Raw genomic sequence first — 20,630 nt, 5'->3', positions numbered from 1 at the left:
TCTCCCAATTTGGGGGTGTTTTTGCAGCTTTGAATTTTCATGAAAATGTCAGATACACATGAATTTTTTTGATAATATTAATCTTGAAGATGCACTCTTTCTTAATAAAAAGCCTAGAAAATTATATCACCTGAGCCACATGGGGATTTCTCCCCTTGTGTTGGGCAAATTTTAAGGCGGATTTCTGGCTTGGGCCATATTGGGGGTCACCCAGATCAGGAAAGTCAGTTACAATTGCTCTTTCTTACACATAAATGTCAATATAGTAGTCAGAGATTACATTAACATTGATATTAAAAAAAAGTTAATGCAAAGTTCCAAGATCATTTTTGACCCCCGTAAAATTAAGGTGTGAGGCATGATGGGTATTATTTTCCTATATTCCTGCTCTACTACAGTAGTTGTACCCATGTCTCTAAATTCAGCTTCCAATTCAATTTCAATCTCAAGATATCGGTCCATAAAGTCAGCGATTTATTCTATGGGCCAGTCTGTTTCCCTTTTTTTTTGGCAAAGTTCATTGAACTTTGTGCTACCGTAACACCTCAATGGAAAGCAATATGAATTTTTGCTTTTGATATCATCTGAAGAACAACTTACAGAACCTTTCCACTAAGTTTGAACAAAATTTGTGACATATGGTGCCATGGCCCGTTGAATTGGCACGGAATGACCCGAAAAGAGGTTTGTGACCTTTTGAAAAACCATTTTATGAAACTGCAGGACTCAAGAAAAGCATCGTTTCTTTTTCTGTCTGTAACAGGGTCAACCATGGACTGCCTTGTTCAAGAGACTGCTGGAATCAAGTACTCCCCAATCACCGCCTCAGTTCTGTCATCTCATCAGACTCTGCTGCCTTCATCATGTGGAAGTTTGCTGATACATCACTCAAAACATTGCACAGGACAAGAGATACTGACTATGGTGGATGGTATAGACTGTCTGACTCATCCAGCCATGAATGACTGTAACTGCTTAGTTGTGTTCCTGATTCATTTTGAACTCTGTGGATATGCATCTTGTCTGAACATTTTACAGACTGAACCATACATGTACATGTGCACTCCAAGAAGCTACAAGCTAATCCTGCAAGAAGTGTGCTCCTACATCTCCCGATGCTCTCCAAATGTTGGATTGTGTTCCAGAGTGTTGCTGCTCTGACCTTTATTGCCAAGAACTTTTACGGCTAAAGGACTTGCTACAGAGACAGCCATCAACTAAGGAAAACTGAGTTTAGAAAATTGGGTTGGGATGTAACACAGTGGCATAGCTTCACCTTTTGTCAGCGCTAGTAAAGATTTTTGCTTGCAGAACATAATACATGTATTCATTTACCCATCTCAAAGATGGCAAAAAAGTTCCTGTTTATCTTGAAGTTTAAAAAAGTACACACAAGAGCTGATACTAATAAGCTGCTGGTTGCAATCAAATTGCATTTGTGATTTGAGCTTAAATTCCAGAATCAAACATCTTTGATTGTCCCTCAAGTTGCCTTCTTGACATTCCATGGGCACCTTCAAAGCTATGCCACTGAAACAGACAGATACATGGGTAGAGGGATGGGACTTATGGGTTCATATATCTTAATTGCTATACAAAGTCCATTTTGATTGCTTAGCTCTGAAAGGTTGGGGCATTATTTTTATAATCAAAGTGGTCTGAAAAAGTGTGACTTTAAAGTCAACCATCTGCACACTCTGACAAAAATTGCATCCCTGTGAAGTTATGGGCACTGTACCATTTTTTAGCACAGTTTACAATAACTGAAGAAATACAAAATAAATTTGTACTTATCTCTTTAAGGACCTTTTTTATACTAAGCATAATTATATGATCCCACCTCTCATTGCTCAAAATGGACTTTGTACATGTATTTGAAGAGTTCATTTCCAAGATGTGATTTACGCCATTTTATTCTCTTTTAGAATCCTGCTCTCTCCTGGCTGCTGAAAAGCAATTTTGTTGGCTGTTATATTCTTAAACACAACTAGAAATCAATAAGTCAAAAAATGAAGTTTAAAAAGAGCTGCTATATTATTTTTATTCTTTGAAGTTCAAAACCGTTCAAATTTTCACTTTTTTTAAATGTATATGTCACGTTTTGGAAATGAACTCTTCATTTGTAACCAGTCCTCACAGTCTATGAAAATTGGAGCAAAAGAAAGAAAGAAAAAAACAAAGAACTTTGTCCTGAAGGATGTATCATAAAGAACAAGCTAGGTATCTGAAAAATTTCACACTTTGTCTGAAATCAAACTTTTTGAAACTGTGAGAACATTGTATAAATGTGCGTGGAAAGACATGAGAGCATTGAATGTACGTGAAGTTCAGAAACATCCATTGGGTGTAATTTGCAGACGTGCCACTTCTGATCCTTGTGTACAAAAAACTGGATATATTCCCAGCTTGAAATACAGCTTGAAACAGTTGACTTCCAAATGATCTAAATGAATTCACACTTGTTTTTGTCCATTTGACCTAAAGCACACTTTAGAAAACTAAATATCATTGTTGAGTGATGTGAGGGCTGGTTACACCAATAATTTAATTTTTATTACAATATTCAATGCCTGAATGGTAAACGTTTTCAAGCCAGGTGCATGATGGGTAAATGATGTCACTCCACTGTGAATACAGTTAAAGCAAAATATCGTCCCATGGAAAGTCGCTTGAAATTTAACATGTTGCGCGGGCTTTTTTTCGGACATACATGTAGGCAATCCATCTCATAATGAACCAAGCATTCAAATCATCAAGTTCAGTAACTGAAAATTGTCAAATTTGCGTTATGTTCGACCAATAAATATCAATTTGTCAATGCTATTGCCATTCAGTTTAAGACATTCGTCTTGGTCAGTGCAAAAAATATGCAACCATTTTGATAGGCGTTGAGCTCTTACTTTGCTACATGAATGTTCTTATCTTCAAATAATAGATTCCTAGGTTTTTACCCATCCTCCACCTGGTTTGAACTGTATAATCAGCACTGATGTTAAGAAATGAGAGGATTTGAACGATAGAATGTAAGATGGCAATTGCAGACATTTAGGCTGATCACATTTAGCAACTGTTCATTTCCATCAGATCATTCAACGTGTGCAAAACAAGCATGGCTATAAATATATTTATCACAAGCTGCTACATGTAGTTTTAAAAACACAAGCTGCTACATGGAGTTTTAAAAACACAAGCTGCAACATGGAACTTTGAAAACTGGCTCTTTCTCTTTGACACTGCATTGATGAGTTCACAAATTCTGCAAATTTTGGTGATTTTGCAGACTTGAAGCTTTGCCTAATTCAAAAATGGCGTTTAAAAAAAATACAGCTTATGCAACTTCTGGTCATAGTAAGCGCAAGCACAGTTGTATCTCAGTGCTGATTATACATATACTTCCAACATTTATTTTGGAAAAATAGTTTAACAATTTTCGCATTGTTGTCTTTTACCATCAGGCACTGTGAATAAAAACCAATAAAGCCCAGCCACATGCAGGCCCTCCTGGTGCGTGCACGTGTGTCCCCTGCCCGCAGACGCTGACAGGTTGGTGGTTGCCCGCTATCTGCATCGGCTTGTGAATTGACTGTTGGTGATGTATGCAACTCCTTCGAAATCTTGCACCCTGGGTGATTGTGGATACCTCGGAAGACTGCAACATGGTAAGGATCCTATAAACTTTGGCAATTGGTTAGTTTGTCTACAAAGCAGATGTACATGTCCACTACTCCAGGAATGGCAACTCAAGAGAACACTTCTGTGTCTAACTCCGCCATTGCTCACTTGAAACATGTCAAGAGTTCTCAGCCATCATTGCCAGTGATCCGAAAAAATAATGAAATATTCAGCATCAGTTACTTGTTGTGGGCTTTCTAGGATATTTGACAGTGTCGTATGATGTTTGAACAATTGTTTGGCCACAATTGTCTTGGTAATTTCCACAGTATAACTCTGAAATTCTAGTTTTGCATTTGCTCATTTCACCTCAAAGGGAGGTGTTTTCACCAAATGAAGTCATTTAATAAGATGGTGCAAGCTTCTTCAAAAATTACAATCGCGTCTGAATTGTATATTCATGGTTTTGGTAGCATACACACATTCTAAATTTGTCGTATTTGGAACTTTTTAACAGTCGGAATTTACAGTTAGTAAATTGCAAACAATTAAATTTGAAGTTCACAGTAGTTGGCACCAAAAAAAATATTGAATTAACAAAATCGCATCCTGGTTTTTGAGAGAACAAAAAATTCTAAATATGACTGAATTTCTATAATGAAAAAAATAAGAAAGTCTAAAGATACTTCTGGACATTTCTGTGAAACAAAATTCAAATTTTTAAATGTCATCATCTTTATGCGTACATGTAGGGTTTTTTGCATCAAAATCAAAAGATATTTGTAAAAAAGTAAACCAAAAACTGGTAGCTGTACTCTTCAAAACTTTAGTAGAGAAATGCCTGGTGTGCAGAGAGGGAGAACCATGCTGTTAGATTGCTGGGTGGATGATGTATCCAGGCCATTCACTCACATCATAGAGGGGCAAAAAACACTCGCTCTGAATTTGTCCAAAGAAGGGAGAAAACAAAACATGTCTGGGAGAAACTACCTTAAATATGATGGAAAGTATACTGTGCAAAACTGGAGTCAAGTCTGCCAGAGACTCACTTAATAAGGGAGATTTTCATTTCTCATTCCCAAGGGAAATATGGTTGCAAACAACCAGACGTTTGTTTCTACGTTGTGAAATTCTTTGAAAGTACATGTAAGTATCCTTGCTAGCAAGGATGAAAAACTCACTTGACGGACTCCACAATTAAAAAAAATAAGAATTGGCGCTTGCAGAATGAGCTAAATTCCATCCAGAAATTGTGTAGATATTTCTCCCATTCATCAACTCCCCAAAAGAAAAAACCTTAGCGGCAAATTAAACATGGGACAAATAGAAAGTGGGTGTGAACCCCTCGATCAATTGGAGTGAATGGCCTGGGAGATTGGGTACCAATCTGCCTCTCAGTATCCTAAACAGAAACTGTGACATCAGACACGGGGAGCCAGTCCTGCCAACAACTTCCATGGTAAGTTTAATTGAAGTTTGTAGAATGAATTCATGCACTGGTACATCCTCATGTGTTGCTTTTTAAACCCAACTGTGTATCTCATGGCTTAGGAGTATGGTGTAGTCTGCATTAAACAAGGCAGTAATGTACAGATGGTCTTCAGTCTATGGCAATACACAGTGGCGTAGCTAATGGCCACGGGGGAGGGAGGGGACCAGACTATCAGTAATTGGTTGATGTGCTAGTTGATCAACCACAATAGGAGACAGGCAGTCAGTGGTCCACTAAATCCACACGTCAGTCAACCAATCCTGCCAAAGCTGCATGAGCATGTGGAAATATCAAACATAACAGTTGTTCACACAACTCTCAAATGCTGAAAGCATTAACAAAAAAAGTCACTTGAGTTTGCTATACTTTGCGGGGGGGAAAAAAATCACTTGATCTGCATGTATTCCTTGACCCAAAAAACACTTGTCAATGAGTCGTTTTGAAATACAAAAAACTCTGCATGTTAATATGAGGCACAGAAATTTTGAGATTTCTTGAAAATTTTGGAAAGTTTTAAATATCGATTTGACTTTTTAAGATAAAAGTCCATTATGGATTCTAAGAGTTGGCCAGAAATGACGTGTCAATTTTTGAAATGAATGCTTCTTGCAGAAGTTTCTTCAGTGGATGTCAGTTTTTCATCCAGTATGCATGTCACAATTTAGAGGAGCTGGGTTTTTTTTTGGAAAAATCGAAAACACAAAAATCAAGTGATCTAGTTCAGTTGGCTCATGCATCAAATTCAAGAGAGCTCGGGGCAGCCTTTAATTCGGGCCAAAATAATGAAAATTAAAAACTTGTTTCAGTGTTAGGTCCCTCCCTCCCCCATAAATATGAAGCTATGCCACTACAAAATATCACCAAGGTTTTTCCTGCAATTAACGGCAAAAAAATCAAACAAACTTGCTAAAAGTTAAGCAGCATTTGTTTTGACATGAAACTTGATCAAGGCATTGTAATTCTAATGTCGGCCGCAGTCTGTGATGAGCTCAAATCACTGATGTCTGCCTGAGCAGACTCCAAAAGCCAAAATAGTATTGAATTTAAAATTACAAAAATATTACAGTCTGGACTTTACTAAGTGCAGATAGTGCTGATGCTATTTACAGCCAAACGTTCAAACAGCTACCGATAATAACAGTTTTGATGCGAAATGCCTCTGCTCAAAACAACATACACGACTCATGTCGTAGCCTGCATTGTAATCGATATGATCCGAGCTAAACTCGGCTCAGCAGGCACAGGTTTCATTAGTACCCACTTAATGTGGATGGAGAAAGAGCCGAGGCAAAGTTAGCACTGCGCAGTGCTAGTTTAAGAATACATGTACTGTACATGTACATGTTCATGTCATGGTAGACTGTTCATATGGTTTCTGTACCAGATGCATTATCCCGCTTGTAAAACTTCAAAGTGAGCGATTGAATACAAAGAATCTGCCAATCTTTAGTGATAAGTCAAACTTGAATCTATGCAAAAATCCTGGCAAAAATCCTGGCAGAGGAAATTTCCAGTCGTGATTTAATTGAGCTCTGTTTGTTTCTCTAAATTTCTGTTTGAAAGAACATAACCAGTCAATGTCTTGATCAAGTCACAAAACCAAATTATGTGATGTAGGAAACAAAATGTCCCAAAAGTTCTTCATTTCTTCATGTACATTTTTCATCATGACTGGAAGAAGTCAGAAGAAAAAGAAAAAGCGAGAAAATCCTAAAGGCATATTTTGAAGAGTCAATTGCACCAGCAAGGCAAATGTATGTCAAAACAGTTCATTTCAAATTTGTAACCAAATTCTCAGCAATAAGTCTAAAATATATTTTCGCTGGATATGTTTGTTTTAAACATCATAAGCAAATTGTAAGGACGTTGCTGCCTGCTAGCGATACTTGCATTCATGTAAGCACCATGGACCAAATCCCAGTGCTTATAGTGTTCTAGCGTGAGAAGAAATGGAGAACTTTTGGGACATTGTTGGTATTGCCATAGACTGAAGACTATCACAGCTCCATGTCACATGTTTTTCCATGTCGAAACTGTCCTTACGACAGTGTAGGACCTTGTTGAAAAGAATTTAATTTTCACAAAGACAAAGGACTCAACGACGGCATGTACGGAAAATGCGCATCTGTGTAAATGCAATCCATGTAAACGAACATGTGATATCTTTCAAACTGTACTTTTCAAAATGTTTATCCTATCTTCCGACCTGAAATTGACGGGTAGTTGATTGGAGATACCATCTCGTAACTATGTCTAGTTTAAGTAATGTGCAAATAAGATGCTTATCGGAAAGGATTTATTTATGTTCAAAGTTGAAAGATTGTTAATTTAATAGTTTCTACACTGAAAGCATTTCAGGAGTATTACATAAAGTACATGTACCTAAAAATAAGTAGGTGTCATAACCGTTTTGCTTAGTTATGTCATGTTATTCCCTAAAATTAAACCGTGTAGGGAAAAAAAAATCTAAAATGAGATCATATGGGTAAAGATGTGGGGAGTTTGCATGGTTTCATGACGATGTGATGCTGTTCTTGACTAAGGTGACAAGGAACAAGTCTTACTTGTAGATTTACAGCAACTCTTCCATTTAGAACTTTATTGGGAAACATCATTTGCGAATAAAGTGTATTTCCAACAAGAGTTTTATCTCACAAAGTTTGAACTTACGGAGATCATGTTTTTCCAATGAGTCATCAGCCAAGATGTCGATAGAACTTGTAAGATGTTCAACAAACGACGGTTGATTAAATTACTTGTAAATAGAACTTGTAAAAAGGACTTACTTTCTGCTAATTTAACACAGGTTTAGACAATTATTACATTCATCTCTGGGATATGTAACTGGTAGCACTATATTCAGATAAATGATGAAGAGGTACATGTGCATGTAGGGCCTTGATATTTTCTGTAAACTCTAGAAAAAGACCACAAAAATTGCCTGTTTCGGTTTTTCAATATTCACAATCGTCTATGTGTACCGAGTCATTAGTATATTTTTAAAATTGGCATCCATCGTACAATAGTATTCTGATAAATTTCAAATAGAAAACTTGCAGGGATATCGGAAACTTAAACATGCAGGCTAGAAATTTTAACACTCATTTTAAATATATAAATTACAGTCGGACTAAGATTTATGCAGGAAATAGTTCTTAGATGGTACGTAATCTCCGTCAACCCCTTGTGAAAGAAAACGATAGATGAAATGTCGGAATATTTCGCATTTTGCCGCACTTTGCTGTCACGATCGTGGCTAATGTCAAAGACCAAGAAATTAAAAGTAGAGTGTTGCTTAGGCAGGTCCTGGGAAATCCAAAATTACTGATATTAACGCAGACAACTGAAAAATAGACGCTGTTGTGTTTAATGCCTTACTTAATTCAGGCTCCTTGCATGAAATACATTTATGTACTATGTGGTAAAAACCAAAAGAAAACATAGGCTGGTTCCTTGCTTGTCATTGCCCTCTTTGAACAGAGGACTGGTAGGAACCAGTCCAGAAGTTTGAACATGTACTTTACTGGTTGGTTATCACCGATTGCAAAATAGGTCTCGTTCAAATGACGTCATTTCCTACAGACTATCCACGTGCATCGGCATTTTGAGCGTGAACTTGCATATCGCGCATTGGCTGCATCATATTTCGAACACATTTCGAGCAACAAGCGCGGGTGTTTGGAACATTTTCAACATTGCGCCATGCGTACTTGATTGCGCAAAATATGCAGAACATTGCAGTCTCCTACAGAGATGGCCGTCATTGGGCGAGCCCTAAACGGAATTACTCATTATTGATACATTGTATATCACCTCATTTTCTGAGGTGATATTGTTACAGAAATTCAAAATGTTCGTAACATCCTCAAAGTGAAAGCTGACATTCTTTGAGTTGATGAATTCTTTGCGCAACTGTTTGGCGCAGGCATTTGATTAAGGACTCGACGCATAAACTGTATATCTTGCTGCTTTGCCTGCGCATAAGAGGCGATATATGAAACACGACATGCACCTACAGGTTAACACTTGTGTACGAAATTACACAGAGCACAAGTAATCCTCTTTTGATGGTTGAATAATATGCACAAACTTGTAGACTCTTTATTTGTGTGACAGGAACGCACTGGAACATACGTCGTAGTGTCACTAAAACTTGTTACGTATTGAAGTTTTACAGTCAAGGCTGGGTGTAGCTATGCAAGTTGTCCGTTACATCGTTACTGACTTGAATTAGAAAAAATCTATGTCCATCCAAATTTCAAAAGCGTCAATGTTGCAGTTACTTAGAGGCCGAGAACATTCATAGACTTATTTCAGTGCTTCTATTTATAATTTTAATTCAATCCTTTAGATTTTCCCCAGGACCTGCCTAGGTTTGCATGTGAGCATGTACATTACCTGCCTTATGCAGGCATGCCTACTCCATTTATGCCATGAGAATCGTTGGGTTTAATGAGTAACAATGAGGATGTGTAACCATGAATTGTACAGTGCATGAATTAATGAAAACTTCAATTAAACTTAGCATGGGCGACGGGACAGGCTTCCCCCGTGTCATATTGGATGTCACAGTTTCTATGGATGCTGACGGGCAGATTGCTACCACATCATCCACCGAGTCACTGAGCAGTATGGTTCTGCAGAAGGGCATGCCAGGATCGTAGAACAAAACGAAATAGAATTGGATTCTATCGAGAAAAAGATTCAATCTATTAAACCTTTGAATCAATTTAATGTTTTGATGTTGTTAACGAAATTGGCTACCCAGAAAATCAAATTTGCCTGAACTTCAGAAAGGCAAATTGTCTGTTAGACTTGAATTGAACAACGAATAACAATGTACTGCGTACAGCAATCCCAAGTAAAACTTGGCAATACATTTTGTCAACGTTTTTGTGCCAAAAACATTGGCGTATACAATATTACGAACCAATTAATATCTTTGAAAGGTGATGACACAACTACAAGCAAGAGAAAATGGTTAAAATTCTGCAGGTGAAAATGAAATAATTGTCACCAGGATGAATTCCAACTCTGGAATCTTTGCACGAGAATCTCGTCCCACAATTTATGGAGCTTGAAAAACTTTGCTCCTCTCAATATTTGCTGGAAACATTGAAGTGTGGTACATGTACATTTACATGTACATGTACATGTACATGCTCATACTCATGCTCATGCTCATGCTCATGTACATGTACATGAACATGTACATGTACATGTACATGTTACATGTACATGTACATGCAAGGCATCTCCTAATAGCCTTGACTGAAACTTACACCGCAAATACTCCATGAAAATTGCTAAGGAAATATCTTGCGAATAGTTAACTTTACTTAAACATTTAGGAAAGTTGTGTGCTACCAATAAACCTTGCCAACTATTTTGCTTGCACGATAGTCAGTAAAATTTCCGTTTGGAACTACCTGTACATAAATACAGGTTAACTTGGTGGAAATTAATCAACACAATATTTTTGCAGCTGAAAGTATGTAAAATTAAACTTGTGTGGTATCACGTGTGGTATCATCTACCGTATGTCAGTAACAAATGTACGATTTGTTCGTTAGACGTACATGTAAAATGTAAAAACAACTGCTGTAAAAACAGCATAACAATTAGAGTTAAAACTGTGTAAATTTACCAATGTAATTTGTGGCCATTACGATTGATTAAATATTATCCGACACTGGAAATATCCAAGAAAATCTTCATGACAAGGAAACTGAATGCTGGGTATTTTATTTGATCGGATTAATTGGCATGATGTAACTGTGAACGGCTGATATGTTGAGAGGAACAATAACGGAAAAGATGCAGAGTGTCTCTTTAATTGTCGTTCTTAGAGTAGATGGTGGGTTACCGTGGCAACGGTCATAACCAAAAACCCAAAGTACCATCTGCCTTGTAGAAAACTGAACCGATTGTCGGAGTTTAATAGGATCCTTATTATGTTGTTTTCTACTTGGGTTATCCATGATTGCACAACTTGCAAGATCTAGAGGGCGCTGTTTACACTCATCAATAGTTGGTCACAAGTTGGTGTGGGTAGTTGGGTGACTGCTGCTTGTTGGTGTCTGTGGGCGGGGACATGCGTGTGCGCACCGGGGGGGCCTGTGTGTGGCTGGGCTTTTTTTTTGGTCAGGTAAAAGGTCAAGTTCAAGGTGAAGTTCAAGTTCAAATTCAAGTTCAAGTTCAAATAAAAAAAAAAATAAATATACAAGTTCAAACCAGATGGAAATAAATTCAAGCAACACCATCTTACATTTTGGTTAAGAATTGTTTTATTTCATAAACAGCGCCCTCAATATTTAGAAAAACCAACTTAAAAAAAAATCACTTTAAATATTATAGAATAGCGCCCTCAACATTTTGATAACTTAAAAAAAATATTTGATAAACAACGTCCTCAGTGTTACATAACTCACCTTGAGTAAAGAGCGCCCTCAGTGTGTTAACATAACTTTAAAGCAGCAAAGTTCAAATGTATACAGGCACAGTTCTATTGGGGATAGATTTTTTGTTTTAAATACAACTCTAAAAATGTATATTATAAAATGTGCTATTGCCACTAGTGTAAATAATATTCTTCTCTATAAAATTTAGCAATTTTTGAAGCAATTTTGTAAAATGATTTCTTTTCGATTAACATTTTGTTCCCGTTTTTAGAACTGTGCCTGTACACGATATTAAACTTTGCGTTTAAGTAATCCAAATTACTTCGGTAATAAAAACACTACACCAAAAAAGCAAAGATATGTTTTATTCGTTCAAAAATATACATCAAATCTACACGAGCACACCATAGGAATGATTTACAGCAATTTACCAGCCAGTGTCACCAAAAAGTTCTATTTTTTGGAACATAAAGTACTAAACTGTATTTAATTATTCATAAGAGTCACATTGCTCTTAAGATTTGGCTAGTTTAAAGTTCTCGATTTGTGCTTTTCAACACATTTATTTCTTTTTACTGAATTTTTTCTTCAATTGAAGTTTCATTTAAAAAGAAAGTTTTTTCCCGGATATTTTCAACATTCTGAAAAATAATGCGCTTTCATTTTGGGCCATCACGCACAACAGTATTTTCTGGCAGCAATTAGAAATCATTGTATATTAACTAAACGTGGTCTGATAATTTGAATTGTTAGAAAAATCTTTTTCTGAGTGAAACTCAAAACTAGCAAGGGGAGAGAACTTTAAAAGTTACTTTGATAATTTAAACTGTATGACAATTACGTGTCATTCATTTAAGTGGTTTTTATAAGTGAAAAAGCAGGATCTGAAACTGCGGCATTTGACATACAACTGCAAGGATACTGGCAAAATTCTCTACAATTATTGAGTTGGACTGACTGAATAATTCATATGGTGTGCTCATGTAGATACTTAATTTCTATATAACCAAATAAACCAGGCACATGTCAGGAAAAAATGACTAAAAAGTAATTGTGATAACCAAAATTTTCAATAAAAAGTAATTGTGATAATCAAAATGTTCAATAAAAATCTTAACATTCAATAAAATCAGGAAATTAAGTTAGAAAAGGTGACCCTCTTGTTTTCAAATTTAAAGGGAAATTTTCAATCCTAAGAAATGTTACATCAAACCACACCAACCTAATTGCCAAGGTTTTATTTTGTGCAGCATGAAGCCATTTCGAATAAATAAAGGAGCTTGTTGAAAGGAAAGGGTTCAATGCAAGATCTTGTCTTCAAAGAAATTAGACGTTTTGAAATAAGAGCGGTTTATAGGTTCTTTAAGTCTTGATAATGTAAAGATTATTTACAGATAGTTGATTAAATTCGAGTTGAAATATTTACTTTAAAACTCTTGTTTTTTAGTTTTTTGTTTTGCAAAAACCAAGAATTACTTTGATATATTTGACATGTGCCTGGTTCTACATCTTCATATTTGATTGTTAGGGGCAAATCCATGGCAAACGTTTTTTACTTGTATTGATTGACATTGCAAGAAACACTGTGCAAAATCCTTCATTTACAATTCCAGCTCTCATTGCTACTGTTTCATTTAAAATTATGAAAATCTTTTAAGCCTCACAAGCTTCTTTGGAATGCTTCTTCAGCCAAAACTTCCTAGTTTTGATTATGTTTCTAGATATGAGTTTGCCATAGATTTGCCCTTTCCCTAAGACGATTCCATCCAATCTTCCCGAGGAGAGTCCGACCGGTGGGCATCAGATCCAGACGTCAGGAGCAGCATCAATAGATTCCGGACTTCAAAGCCTTCACAGACTCGGCACATGTTGGGAGAAAAGAGAAAAAAAAATGGAAAAACATGCATTAGTTCAGTAAATTTTACAGTTGTAAAGAAGAAAGGTCGTAGAAGATGTCTCTCGTAATTTAAAATGACAAGGGTGGCCACAATACTGCAACTCAGATTTAACAACCAAAACTCTCTAGGGGTATAACATTTCATGTTATGACTGGAGGATTCAGGACTGTTAGGGTTAATGAGGGATTCAAATACAGAAATACTGTGTGTCAGTACGTTTAATGTTTGCAAATGAAAAGCTACAGTAGTGGCCACCCTGCTAGAACACAAACATAATTCTCCATTTGCCAATCAAAGCTGAACTCTGCCTTGTCTGGTTCTCTGTCCATATTGTCCTGACTTCCAAAATGGGGACAGGTAGCTAGCACTGAATCCTGAACCCATTAGGAGGCTGTCTCGTAATGTATGTAAATTATATACATAACTTGCATAGGTCTGAATCCCGCATCCTGAATTCAAAATCACAACGGTAATGTTTGCGCGCAACCAAACTCTTGCAAAATTGCAATATGCCAAGAATGTGCAATTTCTGAGGTGATGAGCTTTGATTTTTTGCTGAATTTGAATGTGTCTCTGGCAAATATCAATAAGACAGGGGCATAACTGTTCAGTATTTAAAACCAATGCAATTCAACTGCTTGAAAGTTGCCTTAATTCAAGACACTGACGATTTTGCATACTTTTTGTGGTAAGACAAGAGTTAGTTTTTTATAGCCATGTGTTCAACTACCGTCCATGCACAAACAAAGCTAAAAAGGATTAAAAAATAAACATTTCTTCATTTGCAGCGATCATCCAATCAATGGCTTTTAATGGGAGCTAGCTACCAGTCCCTATGCATATTTTTAGTGTGGGGGCACTCTATACTCTGCCTTGTCTATAACACCTCACCACTTAAAGTACTTTTTTCCAGTTATCAACCACTTTTTAATTTAAAAAATATGCAGTGCTAGAGGAAACTAAGCCATCATTAAAAAAAATCTTTGCAATGTATTGACCCAGTAGGAGTAAATATTTGAAAATTAAAAAAAAAGATCATAAAAAGGCAAACAAATTTTGTTAGAAACGGACTGCATCAAGGCATGATATTGGAAATAAAATTCAAGCATGTACTCGCAGTAATCCGTCAATTCATAAACAGTAGTCACATTTTGACTAGAAAATAGCTGGAAATGATTTGTGCCTATGAGATTATTTAATATGTTTTTAGTTTGCTACAGTCATTGAATGAAAACAGTTGTCACTGGGTTAGAATCTTTTGCGATGAAAGACTCAGATAAATGCTTTGAACCAATCATCAATTGTGCATTGCCAAGTTGTCATCAATTTGATTATCACATTGGGAATAATTCTTGAAACCATGTTCAATGGGAAAAACAAGTCTACAATTGCAATGACAGGAACATTTGTACTCTTACCATATCTTGCCATACTATTTACCTTTGAATCTAAATGCCCAGCTTTTCTTTCACATTTGGAATAATTGGAAAGCACACTTAGCAAAATTCCTACAGTCTGTCTCAATTTCATGCTGCTTCACATGTAAGCAATGGTTAAATACAAGTTTCAATAATTTTAAAGTCATGGAACATTTTCTGGTGAATGGCCTTTTTGAGAGTGTTTTCCCTTTTTAATTACACCATGAATAGTGAAGATAAAAATCCATTTGAGCAAATTAAGATGGGACAAAAGGTTCACGGAGCACACTCTTATTTCTAAACATTGTACATATTTTGTCTGTTTTCGAATGGTAAAAATAGCAAAAATCTTTAATTGATGATCAAAATGTTCAAATATATGCAGGATATTCAGGACAGCCCCAATGTTCACGCCTGTCACCTGCTTTAACAAATAATCAGAATTAAACTACCTTTTAATTTTCTTACTAATCTTACAAACACGTATATCAGTTAAAACAAAAATGAAGAGAAGCATTTTAAATTCTTTTATTTTTCTAATAACCAGTTCACGCCAGATAACGTGTCTACACACAAATGTTTTCGGCATTCAGAACAGATGACAGTTATAAACATGCAGGGAGCGAGGCCTGAAATATGATACGTCAGCAACCCGCACGCAGTAAACGAGGCTGGAAATATAAAGTGATGCCCGAGGGTAATCCCGCGTCTCGCTCCGTTCTGGTCAAAATATTCCTGGCATAAACTGGTTAATACGAAAGTCAGTTTAAAATGATACGCCATCACCGCCAGCCAGGGCATACATGTACACCCAACTGACACCCTGATGTTGGGCCATTCCAAGGATCAAGCATGTTATTCTTCCCTAACCTATATATTTATGATAACTGTTACTTGTTTCTCATTTGGAGGTTTGTGGAGGAGGGTAAAACAGGTTTCCCTCAAATGTAAAGATACGCCATCACCAGCCAGATAATATATCCAACTGACACCCTGATGCTAGGCCATTACAAGGATCACGCGCACTACAGTCTATTAATCCAACCATAACTATAATTACTTAGTCCTCCAAGTCCTCTACAACAAGTACAAATATATATCGGGAAAGATTTGAAGCCATGAAAAAAGAAACCATATTTTCCTAGTTTGGATCACCAAGTCCTGACAAAACTAAGTCCATAATGTCATGTCTATTTATAAATTTGCTGCTGGAGGGGAAAAAGATGTTGCATGGAGGAACTACATGTTGCCACTTGCTACTAGAGAGAGAAGTCACCATGATGAACTGTGACAAATCTAGACTGTCTGGAGATGTCACCCATGATGAACTCAGTGTCACAGGCATAGACTGGCTACTGTGGCTGAAGAGGTGTCACGATGCATTATGAACTGTCACAGTCTTAGACTGGCTCCTGGGTAAAGAGATGTCACCATGGTGAACTCAGTGTCACAGGTCTAGACGGGTTTCCGGGTGAAAAGGTGGTCACCGTTATTAACTGTAACAAGTCTTGACTTGCTTCTGGGTGAAGAGAGATCAATACGATGAACTGTCACAGTTTAAAATTGCTCCTTTTGTGAAGAGTTGTCACCCTGATTAACTAGTCACACATCTAGACTGGTTACTGTGTGAATAGATGTCACCTGGATGAACTGTCACAGTTTTAGACTGGCTTTTGGGTAAAGAGACGTTGCCAAGGTGAACTCGGTGTCACAGGTCTAGACTGGCTACTGGGTGAATAGATGTCACCTGGATGAACTGTCACAGTTTTAGACTGGCTTTTGGGTAAAGAGACGTTGCCAAGGTGAACTCGGTGTCACAGGTCTAGACTGGCTACTGGGTGAAGAGACGTCACCATGATGAACTGTCACAGGTCTAGACTGGCTACTAGGTGAAGAGATGTCACCATGATGAACTGTCACAGGTCTAGACTGGCTACTGTGTGAAGAGATGTCACCATGATGAACTGTCACAGGTCTAGACTGGCTGCTAGGTGAAGAGTTGTCACCATGATGAACTGTCACAGGTCTAGACTGGCTACTGGGTGGAGAGATGTCACCATGATGAACTGTCACAGGTCTAGACTGGCTACTGGGTGAAGAGATGTCACCATGATGAACTGTCACAGGTCTAGACTGGCTACTGGGTGAAGAGATGTCACCATGATGAACTGTCACAGGTCTAGACTGGCTACTGGGTGAAGAGATGTCACCATGATGAACTGTCACAGGTCTAGACTGGCTACTGGGTGAAGAGATGTCACCATGATGAACTGTCACAGGTCTAGACTGGCTACTGGGTGAAGAGATGTCACCATGATGAACTGTCACGGTTTTAGACTGGTTCTGGGTGAAGAGACATGGTGAACTCAATGTCACAGGTCTAGACTGGATGCTGGGTGAAGTAATGTCACAGTGGTGAACTGTCCAATTTAGACTGGCTCCTTGGTGAAGAGATATCACCCTGATGAACTATCACAGGTCTGGACTGATTTCTGGTAAAACAGGCACAACCTGTTAAAAGGTGTAGTCCAGCTCAAGACGTTACTGTGATGAACTGTCACGTGATTCCATTTCCCAAGTGTTAGAGACAACTCTTGTCTGAGCAGCCCAAGGTGAAGTTGACGCAGGATCAGCTAAATTCTATGTCCACTGTCGCAAGAATTTCAATCCTCTGAGCCAATCAGTTGAGTGACTGGGCTTTCATGAATCAACATACTGGTACGGATGTGTTCAATCACCTGTGAACTCTGGTGTTCTTGAATGGAAAAGTTCCAGGTGCTGTATCCAGTGAAGACTGAAGATTCTCTCCAAACGGCAAGTTTGTTTCTTTTGTAACAATCAGGGTTTTTTTTTTCTCTCAAAGAAGTTACTTATTGCTGGTAACAAGGATCCAGACTACTAAAAATATGGTTTCTTACTTTAGATGGCAAAAGTATACTAATATATATTAAGTCAAGGAAATTTGAAAACAACTAACATTTGCAAAATCTGGTGTGTACCTGTGCATACTAGAAAATGTTATTTTAACATAAATACCGGCAATTTTAGGGGGAAAAAGACAAGTTTCTGGTTTTAAGACCAAAAAAAAATAAACAGTTCTTCTTCTGATTACATGGCTTTCAAAAATAGGGTAGGCAGGTAGGAATTTTTTTTTATTTATTTTTTTGCCAATTTTTTGTGTACGATCATATGGAGGCATCTGCGTGTAGTCAAGGGTAAAAGGTAGAAATTGATGGTTTTGGGTGTTTTTTCCCCTCATTTTTCCAATAAAAAAATTAGGGTAGGGGCTGTCAGAATAGGGTTACATGTAGGTAGGGAAACCGGAAGCAGAACTATTTTTTTTTGGGCCTAATACTTAGAATGGCCATGAATTTGAAAGGGGATGTTCAGCATTCAAATTACACTGTGCCTCGTGTTAGAAAATCATAGCTTTGTTCCCATATATGGGAACTCAAAAGTAGGATGAGTATTCAAAATTTAAATGCAGATTTTCTTTGCATTTTTGGACTTTAATTTTTAATTACAAAAAGGAGGAGTGAACAATTCAGCAGATAAAGAGTAATTCAGTCCTCCGTTTTCATCACAGGCTGCTTTTATATAAACTACAGTCACTTGGTTCAACAGTAGGCGTATACAATGCCAACACACAATACAGTTTGCAATGGAATTTGTCTGGGTTTAAAATTTTAAATGTAATTTGCACTGAAATTGCACTGTCACCCACTGAAAGTAGGGAACAGATGATTTACAGTAAAAAGTTACTGTAAGATTGAAAAAAAGTTGGAAATGAAGACATGACAGGAGTGGAAACTCAATATATCTGATTGAGTAAATTTCATTACGTTTATGTCTCATGCCTGAACTGAAATACCCAAACAGCCTCCCACTGCACAAAAAAATTTAAAATGAAACATAAATATCAACAGTAGAGCTTTCAAAGAAGAAAGACATTAGTGAATAAACTGATAAATGTATGATGCTTACATCATCAAAAAACTATGAGAGCAAAATTTGCCACTTTGGTTTAAAAAAAGACCGCTGCAACATTATTCTAGACGACTCTGTATAGTATGATAAATTTGCGAAAAATAAAATTACACTATTCATAAATTTATATGAAATTCAAATCAGACTGTTGATTTAAAATTGATGCAAAATACAAGTCTCGTTTCTTTTTTTAATTTTCCACTGCAAAGTTAATGCAGGTCCTCTACTGAATTAGATATCATGTTTTGCAAAAGAATGCCATCACAATAATTAGCAATACAAGTTTTCTTGAGTTCGTTTTGCATATTATCTGTGCGTGCATGGCAATATGTCAAAATGATACCCAGCAAAACCGTACAAGAACATGTACATGTATATCCACACAATACAAAAAAACGAAGGGGAATAAATAACAGAAGTTTTATTATTTTTTTTTTCTTCAGTCAGATAAAAAAAATGATGCAGATTTATTGTTATTGAATCTGCAAAGCAAGCGTATAATACCAAACTGGTATTAATCAGGGCCTATATTTTCTGTTTCAAAGTGTTGGCATTCTACAACAGTTGAATATTCCATTAAGATTTGTTTTTAGACTTCACTGGGATTTAAACTATCACCGAAACACAAACTGCTGAGTTAATTAAACAAATTTGGCCAAGGTCAAGCATGGAGTCCTAGCCATGCACACATTCAATTGAACAGATTCTATCTGATATACACTACATCTAGAGAATAAGTGTAAGCACAAATATTGACCAGGGCTATAATGAATGGAGGAGCTGCTTAACCATAGAGCTATATTAAATTACTAGAGCACTAACTCCTCATTCTTGCGCGCGGAGACGCTTTGAAGCCGCTCTGGGCGCAGACATTTTGAATTTATGTGCGTGTTTGTAGAACACAATCAAAATAGATGGATTGAATTTTAAAAGTGTACTCTAAATGCAACGTGCAAGTAGAAGATACGCAAACAACTTAAGCGCGCCATGACGGTTCAACAAACGTCACCGCGAAAAGTACCCACAGTGGAGGGACGCTCACACGTTGCGCTGTTTGCGTAGAGTAAAATTAAACGCTATTTGCTGATCGTGCGTTTCGGTTTTGGGCGTATCGGCTTCGATGACGCACCGGTATGGAATACAAACGCAGATATGCAAATAGCCGTACAAAAGCCGAACAAGGCTTGCGCACAAACAAGGCTTGCGCACAAACATGGAATCGCCCATCAGGCATTACTTCGAGTTAGCGCTCTAGTAATTTAATATAGCGCTATGTGCTTAACTCATCTAAATATTTATCATCAGATAAATATTAATATTGGCTCCTACTCATGTTCTACAGGTTGTAGGCCTAAAATTATTGCCTCAGTAAGGTGTCAGTAAAACCAAGATGTTGTACAACGCCATCTCATGATCATGTTCCATAATAACAAATGAGAGAAATTGGATTTTGGCTGGTAAAAATTTGACTTTATTTTTGGAAATATTGGCATGGTACAACATCTAATTAACAAGTTCAAATTAATATACACACAAAAAACAACCAGAAGTACTTCACAGAAATTTAATGGTTCCTTTTAAGTGGATTCCAACATTTTAAGGGTATCCACAACTGGGACAATATACTTACCTGTCTATTATACTTTTTATTATATTTTTTGCAAGAAAAAAAAGAGAGATAAGAATTCACAATTGTTTTAGTAATATTGTTTTTACAACAAAACATTGGAATCCAGATAAAAGAATTTAGACTGGCTCTCAATCTTTACAAATATAGGAAAGGTCTATTTCCTTGGTGTGCTATTTCCATGTCATTTCAAAG

The 20,630-nt window shown here is 36.9% G+C and overlaps 1 long non-coding RNA gene across 1 annotated transcript in view; it reads left to right on the top strand.

The window, feature by feature from the left end:
• LOC119728451 overlaps positions 1-16,734 on the top strand; it is a 32,724-nt gene extending 15,990 nt beyond the window's left edge. Inside the window, exons 3-4 of the long non-coding RNA XR_005271058.1 lie at positions 764-14,966; positions 15,216-16,734. This is a non-coding gene — a long non-coding RNA (uncharacterized LOC119728451). The remainder of the gene's footprint in view (positions 1-763; positions 14,967-15,215) is intronic.
• The last annotated feature ends 3,896 nt before the right edge of the window (positions 16,735-20,630 follow it).

This window comes from Patiria miniata, unplaced genomic scaffold (genome assembly GCF_015706575.1).
Source record: "Patiria miniata isolate m_02_andy unplaced genomic scaffold, ASM1570657v1 HiC_scaffold_20, whole genome shotgun sequence".
NCBI classification, from domain to species: domain Eukaryota; kingdom Metazoa; phylum Echinodermata; class Asteroidea; order Valvatida; family Asterinidae; genus Patiria; species Patiria miniata.
The sequence above is the reverse complement of the archived record's forward strand: the minus strand, read 5'-3'. Positions and strand labels throughout refer to the sequence as shown.